The 11,132-nt window shown below is 42.9% G+C and overlaps 1 non-coding gene across 1 annotated transcript; it reads right to left on the minus strand.

Annotated features, from left to right (window-relative positions):
* Positions 1 to 10,604: 10,604 nt before the first annotated feature.
* On the minus strand, positions 10,605 to 10,711 carry LOC131226375 (small nucleolar RNA R71). Its single transcript, XR_009161764.1, has one exon. It is a non-coding gene; the product is annotated as a small nucleolar RNA R71 (small nucleolar RNA).
* Between the last annotated feature and the right edge of the window lie 421 nt (positions 10,712 to 11,132).

The following is an 11,132-nucleotide window of genomic DNA, read 5'->3' on the forward strand; positions in this document are numbered from 1 at the left end:
TCATCATCTTTCTGAGTCATAATGATTTGATCATCAATAAGTGACTACACATGGAAGTGTGTGACACTCTCGAATGGCTCCTCCACTGTTAACTTTTGTTCGAAATCTCGCACAAACTCCACCATATTCTACTCTCCTACATCAGTGGGGCTGCAAATTCTATAGTTTTCTTGTGGCTCAATGCATTGACCACTAGGTTGGCTTTGCCAGGATGGTAGGAGACTTCAAACTTGAAGTCTTTCAAAGTCTCCATCCAATGTCGTTGCCTTATATTTAGGTCCCTCTGTGTAAAGATGTACTTGAGGCTCTTGTGGTCGCAAAAGAGCACGAACTCCTCACCGCAGAGGTAATGTCTCCAAAGCTTTAATGCGAAAATGACTACTGCCAATTCTAGGTCATGAGTGGGGTAGTTTTCTTCGTGTTTCCTTAACTGCAATGAGGCATAAGCGATCACCCTATCCTTCTGCATAAGTACACACCCCAAACAACTCGAGAAGCGTCAATGTAAATAGTATATCTAACCCCTTGATTTGGCAGTACTACATGAGCATAGATGTTAGCTTGTCCTTTAATTCCTGAAAGGTTGCCTCTACTTTCTCATTCCAAACAAACTTAAGATCTTTTTTAGTAAGTTGAGACAACGGTCAGGCTATCTTGGAGAAGTCTTTAATGAATCAACGATAATAGTCGGCAAGTCTGAGGAAACTCCTCACTTCTATAACCGAGCTGGGCTACTCCCAGTCTTATACCGCGGTCACCTTAGCAAGGTCCACGCCGATTCATTCCTTGGAAAGAACGTGTCCTAAGAACGTAACTTCTTCCTTCCAGAAGTCACATTTTTGATACTGTACAAATAATTGATTATGCTTGAGAGTATTAAGGACTGCTCGCAGGTGTTCTTCGTGATGTTTCCGACTCTTTAAGTATATTAAAATGGCATTTATGAATACGATAACGAATCGGTAATGGTATGACCGAAATACCCAGTTCATGAGATCCATGGATACGGCCGATGCATTTGTAAGTCCAAATGGCATCACGAGGAATTCATAGTGCCCGAAGTTGGTCCTGAATGCTGTTTTCTACACATCTTCATTCTTGACCCATAACTAATGATACTTGGACTGTAAGTCTATCTTAGAAAAATACTGCGCCCCCTTCAATTGGTCGAACAGATCATCTATCCTAGGCAGAGGATAATTGTTCTTTACAGTGATGTGATTTAGCCTGCGATAATCAATACACAACTGTAGCGATCCATCCTTTTTTTTTCACAAACAACATAGGTGCTCCCCAAGGAGATACGCTGGGTCGCATGAAACCCAAGTCCAACAAATCATCAATCTGCTTCCTCGATTCCTCCATTTCACATGGAGGCATATAATATGTCGGTAAGGAAATAGGTGTCGCACCTGGCACAAGGTCGATGGTAAAGTCAATCTCGCATTGAGGAGGTAGTCCAGGGATCGTTCTGAACACATCTGTGAAATCTTGGACTACTAGGGTATCCCCAAGTGATGGACTATCAAAATTTTCCAATAGGGAGGCGTAACAACGAATGCGGTAAGCACAATTGACTTAAATTGGGAAGGTGAAGGCCATGCCCTTAGGTCCATGGGTTGCCACTAATCTAGTTTCACAATCGATTTCTGCCTTCATTTCGGTGAGTCAATCCATGCCGAGGACGACGTCGTAATGGTATATTGTGGTGACAATTAGGTCAATGCGCACCATTCTGCTTCCTAAGTCTATCGCACAACTCTTAAAAAGCTTAGTGGCGTCTGAGAAGGTTCATGCTACGACAATGACTCTCACCCCAACCATAGGGGTAGTGCCCAACCCTAATCTCTTGACAGTAGAGCATTCTATCATAGAAACAGTGGATTCGGTGTTCACCAATAGAAATACAGGTGTACCTTAGATGTGGGCAGTAACTTCAAAAGCTAGTGGTACCGTAACCGCAGATTCTGAGGCCACCTATTATAGGATACAAGAGGTTAGTTGTATGGTTGCACCGGTGCCATAGATCGTAGAGGTGGGGCTGAAATGGCGTGCTGTGGTGGGTGGTTGATCTTCTGAGGCGTTGTGTAGGCATTGTCCCTCATCTTGGTAAAATAAAAGGGGTCAATATGGCCCGTTTTGTTACAATAAGTACACCAAAGATCAGTTCACCTTTGCTGAGCCGGCGGAGCCATTGGTCTGGGAGGCGAGTTCATACACAGCCTGTTATCGAGAAACGGCCGGTTCTATAATTCAGGCCTAGTCCTCGGGCCCGTTGGCATGCGTGTTCAAGACACTCTTTCACCATCCTGCTTAGCTCGCAGGGACATGTTCACTCGCTCAGCATAATTGAGAATGCAAGCGTAACATATCTTGGTGCGGATGTCAACCCGCAACACTTTCGAAAACCACCGCATTCTCATCAGCTCATTTGCCAAAATCAAAGGAGCATATCTGGCTAGCTCCGTGAACTAGTTTTTGTATTCTACCATAGTCATTCTCCCTTGTCTGAGGTGGAGAAATTCACACTCCTTTTCATTTCGGTAAGTGAGGGGGAAATACTTTCCGTGAAAATATGTTTCGAACTTATCTCACGTCCACGCAAATCCTGCGGGAACGGTTCATAGGATGCTATCTCATAAGAGACTAGCCTCCTTTTCAAACATATACATAACAAGCTTAACTTACTCTGCTTCTATACAGTGTAATGGCTTCAATATCTTGGATATGCAATCCAACCAATACTCAGCCTCCTCGGGTTATGAGTACCCACAAAAGTGGGAGGACGGAGGCGCTGAAAATGTTCAAATAGGCCACTTATAGTCATAACCCCAGTAAGCTATATGGGTGGCATCAGGGGGGGGCATATTCATGTTTTATGCGATGAACCCCACTAAGTAGCCAAAACTTATTGCTGTTGTTGCATTAGGAGCATCATCTGCTCCAACCTATTAGGGGGAGAGGCCACCTAAGGCATGTGTGGCATCAATGAAGACACGCGGTTTTATCCCAGAACTAGTGGTGCACTCAGTGTTGGCCCATTTGTGGGGCCAGCGGCCGGTTGTGAATCCGGCATCGTCTCGTTGCTTGGGCCCAAACTAGGGTCTGTTTGGCTATCGCTCGAGGGAGGGGCCCCATCAATCGACCCGCCAAGTGGGAGACGTGCCATGTTCTGAGTAGTTTTAAGAGGCATTCCCTATATACAACATAGGGTGCAACGTACACATGATTAGGATAACATCATCCACTTTTTTTCCACACATTCTAAACATTTCTAAACAAAAGAAGCTTCATGCATTTCATTTAACAAAATTGTCACAGTTACATATGAAGTGGTAATCAAGTGCTATAACAGGGAATACATGATAGCTTAACAAAAAAGGAAAATTCAACATTTACTAACCTAACATCCAAACTATGCCTATCCAAGGCTATTACAAAAAAAAACAAGAAAAATAACTACAATTATACTACTAGTCATCCAATTCTGGTGAAGGCAGAGGTGCCCCCTTATCCTGCATACAGCACGGGAGGGCCTTCAGGGTGTGGGACATTCTCTTAAACTTTTGCTTTAGGTAGGCTTAGTTCTCCTCGAACTTCTGCTTCAAGTAGGCCTGATTTTCCTCAATCTTGTCCATGCAGGCTTCTAGGGCAGCCTAGTCATGGTGATCCTCACGAGCAGTAAGAGGTCCCCTGTCTGAGTCTTGGGCCTCCTCTTCTTCTTCTTGCCTCTCTTCTTCACTGCCTTCCTCATCTTCGGTCTCTTCTTCAATCTCATCCCCGAACTCATCAATTCTAGCTTGGCACTGCCTGGGGCATATTCTCATATTGTTGAGTGTAGTTTCATTGATGAAATGGATAGGGGCAAGATTATCCATATGGAGCCTAAATCCAAAATTGCGGGCGATTTTGCAAATGAGTTGGCCGAATGGGAGGGAAGTATCCCCCCGAGTAGACCATACAGTATTAACTATCTGAGTCAAGGCAAGAGTAGGCAGGCACACTTTTCCTCCCTATCCAACTTGATACAGGAAGTCCACCATAAATCTTGTGCATTTTGTGCGATTACTTCACCTTGGATACACGTTGTACGTGCATATATGGTGGAGCAGGTGAAAATGTTCCGTCATACATGTCAATGCGAGGCCGTTTCCTCGCCTCCAATTAACAAGTTGGCCACAAAGGAAACATGTGTGGTGATCTCTCTCCCACCCACTAGCAAGATTAGTATCACTGACATGTACAACTCCATGCTCTATTCCTATGATACGTGCCATAATATCCACATCGACCCTGGCTTCTGTTCTTCCCAACGGAATGGTAAACTGGAGAGGCTCAAGAGCTGTTTCCCGTATGTGTGCATAGAAGGCTCGTATGGTGCCCTCACTAGCATGTGTTTTTCCTTCAAATATGGGAACCCACTCGTTCTCCAGGAGGTGGTCAACCACAGGATATATTCCAAATAACTTCTCATCCATGTGTGCTTCAATAATAACTTTGCGATTATGGAACTTACCAAGTCCGGTGCTCGCTGGTAGGGACCTCTCTACCAGGATTTGAGGATCGAGGTCCTGCTTTGACCTCTGCTCGGCACTCGCACTTGTCTTAGCACTCGCACTTGTCTCGACACTCATCTTCTTTTTAGAATGGCTTGAACGGCTAGGCCCAGCCTCATTCGAGGCTGCTCTCTTCTTTCCCATAAGAGAAAGGAGCATTAAAATGGAGAAGATGACGGTCACAATCTCAAAGAGAGCCATTAAGATGGAAGAGCTATGAGGATGAAGTGGATTTGAAAGTATGAAGGTTATGAGACTTGAAAAGAAGGTTTTGTGGTCAAATGAGTGAGAATAAGGGAGATTAGGGGTTGTAAGGGATGGTTATGGAGAAATAGTGGTGGTGAGGTGTAGTATGTAGAGAAAAAGGGAGATTGGAAGTATGAAAATGAAGATTTGAGAGAGAAAGAGAGTTTTTGGAGAGCTTGGAGGTGTTTGAGGGATTGGGAAGGAGTGAAATGAGGGAGAAATGGGTTAAAGGGTGCTAAAAGGGGGCCCCCACACGTGGGAGGGACCCCATTTGGCTGGTCCGATGGCGGTGCACCGCCGCTCCCACGGTGTCGTCGCTGCTGGCTAGACCGATCGACAGTACACTGCCGATCGAGCGGTGCCGCCTCGCCCGCCAAGGCTGTCTGGCAGTATGCCGCCAATCGGGCAATGCCGCCGCCCCTACCTGGGCTGTCCGACGGTGCCTCCGCCCTGGGGTGGTGGCCACCCCCCTCCGATGACGTGTTTTAGTCCATGGGATCCCTTGGGCCGCATTAAACATCGTGTTTCAGGTCTTTAAGCCCGTAGGATCCATTTTCGCAGTCCAATGCGTGCGTATTTGCACCATTTAGATCTGTTTCTAGTTCAAAATTTATTAAGTACAGCACAAACCTGTCGACTGACAGCCTAAAGGCGACTGAGATCAATTACTGTGATAAAAAATATGTTGTGGACCATGAAATTGTGTTTAGTCTCGCCCGTCAGCAAAACATTCAAATCCTAATGTGGTCTCTAAATTCTATCACCCCCTTCCTAAGTCAGAGTGTGTCAGAGTGCGTCGTGTTACCTATAACCCCGGTCCAATTTAATTCAAATCATGCTCTGATACCAACTTGTAATGCTCTGAATTTCGAGGGTCGAGAAAAGCTTTACTCCCGAGATCTAGCACATCACTTATACAATATGGATAATGATGTTCAGATTTCGCCCATATTAATGAGTTAAACATGAGTGGGATTATACTAAAACAACATATCATACTCTGGATATAATTAAATTAAGCAAGCGGAAGTCTAAAACATATATATTTAAACATGTAAGTGTTTCACAAACCTCTAAAGTATGAATATGTAACCAGGCTCAATATATACATGAATTGTTTCAAAATATACAAAATGTGGAAATGTAATGTGTTTAATTAAGTCAAATATCCTGTAGTCCATGCGCATCAGTACAAGGTCTACGCAGACCCGCCTAAGAACTGAAAGTAAGAGAACTCCTCCTCCTCCTCATCCATAAAGTCTTGCTCCATCGCATTGACTTCATCAGCACCTGCATCTAAAACAGAGTCCGGTTGGTATTTTAAAATACCGTCCCAGAGTGGGAGTGAGTGTCCAACTCAGTTATACTATAAGGCAAAAGTTAACATGTTATCAAGTCAATTAAGCAGTAATGATAATACAACATAACAATCACTTCCTAACTACTCTTGTTAATGGAAGAATGGAGTGCAAGTAATGATGTATGCCCTCGCATCAAAGCTCCCTCACAAGCGACTCCGGCAACCTATTTCGCATATGATATCACTGCCTCCAGTGCAACTTCATCACCTTTAAAGCACATCCTAACTAATCCAATGTGATGTATGGTCGTGTTAGCCAAGTACTTAATTAAGTTTATTCATACCACAGATTTGGGAAGCTAGGGTACCTCCCTTTATATCATTGACCCGAACCAAAGGATCTATCTAGGTTCGTCACTCCTACTTAAGTACATACGAAAGGCAAGTTGTAGGGCATCACTCCTAATAAAAAGCAGCCGATAGGTAAATTCAAGAGTTTATACTCGCGGTCATTACATGAGGCTTGTTATCTCAGCGTAGGCCGAAAGCTCGAACACGGTGTCCCATACTACCATGCCCAGTTCACGAGTCTTGGTTGCTCATTGGTCACTAAGGGGAGGCTCGTCACCCGAGCGTAGGCTGATAGCTCGAACACAGTGTCTCATACCACTATGCCTGGCTCATGAGTTTTAGCTGATCGTGGTACCATGGTTATAGTGAGCCTTTACATTAGAGAGGGGTACCTTAGATTCAAGCAGTAGTGTCTATAAATGGTAAACACACAATAGTCCAATCGGTTTGTTAGGCAAGTTCGATTGGTATAAGCACATGTTGACTTAATCGACATGGAGCGCATAAGCACTCCTTGTGGCCTAACCACTGTCAACAATCGTCGTGTGACCTGGATTCATTGAGTATACCTAATGTGGCGAGACCAATTCGGCCACCTGAACAGGGACTGTTATCGATTGTCTGGGCTACATTGTAGCCCCAATCTTACTCAGATGTAGCAAATAAACACATGTGATAAATATTTTAGCATTTGATGTTGAGAGTTAAATATTGCATATTAGACCCCATTGATTGCATGGATTTACGATTATGATATTGCTTAACGGCCTGAATTAATCATGTTTGTCTTGCAAGGTGTAATTGCGAGCTTGGACTGGATCGGGATGCTAAAAGTACGGATTTAACGTTCAGAATGCACCAAGGCAAGGGACGGACTCCACGGGACTAAGATCGACGAAATTACACACCAGGGATCCGAGGAAATAAAGTCGTTCACGTTAAAGGGGCCCGAAACTGGCGCAGAATACAAGATCACAGGGTTCTCACCATCCGATTGGCTCAAAACTTTATACATGGCTTGAGGACCAAAAACTAACCGTACACGTCAAATTTCAGCCATTGGATCCCTCTGGAAGTGGCCCAACAGATAGATCAGCCCATAAATCAGTGATTTGGGGCCCGCCTGGTATCTGAAAATGCTTCAATCTTGGGCTCAACTCATTAAATGAGCTGACAAAACAAATGGATAGATCGGATCTTACATATACATCACAATTGGCCCCATATGTACAGCGTGTGTACAAAACGTACACACGCTCCCGCCGCGCACCGAACCGAGTCAGCGGGTCAGCAGGCGCTGACCCGCACCTGTTTCTAAAAATGGCAGCAGCAGTTTCGCGCTGCGTAACGAACGGACGACGTCCATTTTGTGGACGGTAGTGGGCCCCACAGTGTAATTTTTCGGATGATCCAAGCCATCCATCGTGTAGAGGGCCTCGAATACTATAAAACCTTACTAAAATTTTACACCCATGCATGCACATGTGCACGACGCAGAGGCCACAAACAGGCGGTCCTGCGACGTTTAAAATGAATTTTGGCATGATTTCTTCTTTGGGCCTCGTGAATGGACGTTCAAAACCACCCATTCTTGACTGAAATTTCGTCCTGAATCCAATGGACGGGGTGAATTTCCCCGAAAATACCTTTGTGGGGCCCCCCAACTCGTCAGCGAACTCCTCTTTGCGCAGGCCCTGTTTTTCACGTCCGGACGAGTCCGGGATTTGCGGGGAGTAGTGGGTCACGATCGTGAATATTTTGAGTGATCCAGACCGTCCAATGTGTCCACAGGGACGCCAATAACCTAGCCAAGATTTCAGAATCAACAGATAAGTTGATATCACGCCGCAAATACACTCCAAACGCAAGACGTTTTGCGCTTTTGCTTCACATGCGAATTCTACTGCAGGAAAAAGACTCCCGACTGAAGTTGTACAAGGACGGAAGCCATTGCCATGAGGTCTTCTAAAAAAGGAGAGGGGATTCAAGCTGAAAAAAGGGAGATTCAAGGACAGATCGGTTTGGCTTGGACGATTGCATAAGAGAGAGTAGCTGGAGTTTGGTATTTTTTGTATTTATTTCTTTTTCTTTTTATTTTATTTTGCTTTGTTTAAAGGATCCAGCCGCATCATGCCTGTGATCGGCTAAACCTCTTAGCCAGGGCTAAGAAGTGAAGCTTGTAGTCTGATGGGAGAGATGTTGTTTATGCCTTTTGTTTAGATTGAAGGGGTTTCTGAGTTAATTTTATTATGGGAATACTTTTAGTTTTTAATGGCCTGTTGTGACTGAAATTACAATGGGTTTGCAATGGCTTTGAGTATTTCTTTTTCCATATTTTGATTATGACGTCAGGAAGCCCTCTTGTTCACCATCGTCTCCTGGGCATGGTTGGATGTCGGTACCCTTCCTGACCTTCATGGCATGTTGATTGGTTGGTAATTAGTTTAATTCTTTTGTTAACTTTGTCTCCTGGGCATGGTTTGGTGTTGGAATCCATTCTAATTCATATACCTTTCATCTCTTTAAAATTATATCAGAAGAAGTTCAGTTTAATTTTTATGATTTTTGAAGCAGGCATAAGATCTCCCTGATCTCTACAAGTGGATCCTCTGAATCCCTAGTTTCCTTTCTCTGAATTCCTTAAAGTTTTACATTATCTCTCACCATTATTCATCAATTTATATTTGATTTAGATTGCATCTTAGGCTAGTTCTATTTCTACCTAGTTTCAGGAAACGTACAAGTTTCAGTCCCTGTGGATTCGACCTCGGTCTTACCGAGTTTATTACTACATCACAACCCTACACTTGGGGAGTGAACAAGTTTTTGGCGCCGTTGCCGGGGACTGACGGTTGCATTTTTATGAAATTAATTAATTTTGAAATTAGGTTAGGATTAGGATTTTACTAACTTTAGGTTAAAGGTTTTTTATTTTTTAGGAACTAACCTGTTTTCTTGATTTTGTAGGACCCTGACATGAGTTTCTAAACTGGTAATTCCTTACTAATTTGTCTACTTTTTCTGATTTTAGAACTAGGGTTTAAATCTTAGAAATTTTCTAACTTTAGTATTTCTCTATTTGTAGGAAATAGTTGATTTTTAGAAACTTTCCTCTTTTGTTTTTTGAAACTAGGTTAGTTATTTCCCTTTTTAGAGATTCACCTTCTATTTTTGTTTTCTAGTAACTTTCGAATTCTAACTCTTTTAGAATCTAATTTTATTTCCTAATTTTCTACTCATAGAATTTTTATTTAGAAACTAACTTTGCTGTTGTGTAGGCCTTTAAGATAGAAATTTCTAATTTGGTAAGTTCTTTCTCTCCACTTTCTATTTTTCATATCTCTTTTTAATTTACTTTTTAGTGTAGGACTTTCTTCTTTTAGAAACTAGTTTACTTCTATCTTCCTTTTTAAGGATTTTCTAATTCTACACATTCTCTTTAGAACTGACTTGTTTGTTTTCTTTTGCAGGTCCTTAACTTAGGGGCCTCAATTTGGTAATTTCCTTCCAACTCTCCCTCTCCCTCTTTTTAGATTTTCTTTTCCTTTCTTAGGATTAAGTTTTGAATTTGATTTAGGGTTGCGAGTGTTTTCATACCCAAGTGGGCCCGTGATAACACTCGACGTCTCTTGACTGAAGGAGGATTGGTTGAGGGGTTGACTATCCATCGCAGGACTAGACACCACTCGAATTCCCCTGAGTTAATTGAAGTTATGGCTGAAGACCAACTTCCTCTACTTCCACCTAGGGTGGAGGATACCTAAGATGAGAACGAGGTGCATCAGGCACCCCCACCTCGTACTTTACGAGATTATCTACAACTGGCGGGAGTGAGTACGCCCTCATGCATGATTTTTCCTGAAAACACAGGACAAATGGACATCAAGCCAGGAGTTATCCAACTCCTCCCCAAATTCCATGGACTTAAATCAGAGAGTCCATATTTACATTTGAAAGAGTTCGATGAGATTATAGTTACATTATGTTTTCCTAATGTATCTGAGGATACAATTAGGTTGAAACTCTTTCTTTTTTCCTTAAAAGAGAAAGCTAAGACGTGGTTACATTCACTGCGTCCTAGATCCATTGGCACATGGAATGACATGCAGAGGGAATTCATAAAAAAATTCTTCCCACATCATAAAACGATTACCCTCAGAAAAGCAATCATGAACTTTGCCCAAAAGGAAGATAAAACATTCTTCCAATGTTGGGAAAGGTTCAAAGATTTGGTCAGTTCATGCCCACAACACGGATTTGAAACGTGGCGCATTACAAATTTTTTCTATGATGGATTGACATCTTCTATGCGCCAAATGGTCGAGACAATGTGTAATGGAAAGTTCATTAATAAAGATGTTGACGAGGTATGGGATTACCTCGATAGTCTTGCTGAAAAAACACAATCATGGGACTATTACCCACAGTCGAACACCACGTCTAGGCCGACTCAATTAAAGGAGAAAGGTGGATTGTATCTCTTGAAAGAAGAGGATGATCTCAAGTGTAAAGTGACTACACTCATAAGGAAAGTTGAGGCCATGGAAGGAAAGAAGGATAAGGTTAATGAAATTGTTTGCGGCATCTGTGATTGTAACATTCATACAACTGAAAATTGTCCTACAATACCCACCTTTTGAGGAGTGTTGAATGAACAAGCCAATGCCGTAAATAACTAT

The sequence above is a fragment of the Magnolia sinica genome, chromosome 14 (genome assembly GCF_029962835.1).
Source record: "Magnolia sinica isolate HGM2019 chromosome 14, MsV1, whole genome shotgun sequence".
In the NCBI taxonomy this organism is placed as follows: Eukaryota; Viridiplantae; Streptophyta; class Magnoliopsida; order Magnoliales; family Magnoliaceae; genus Magnolia; species Magnolia sinica.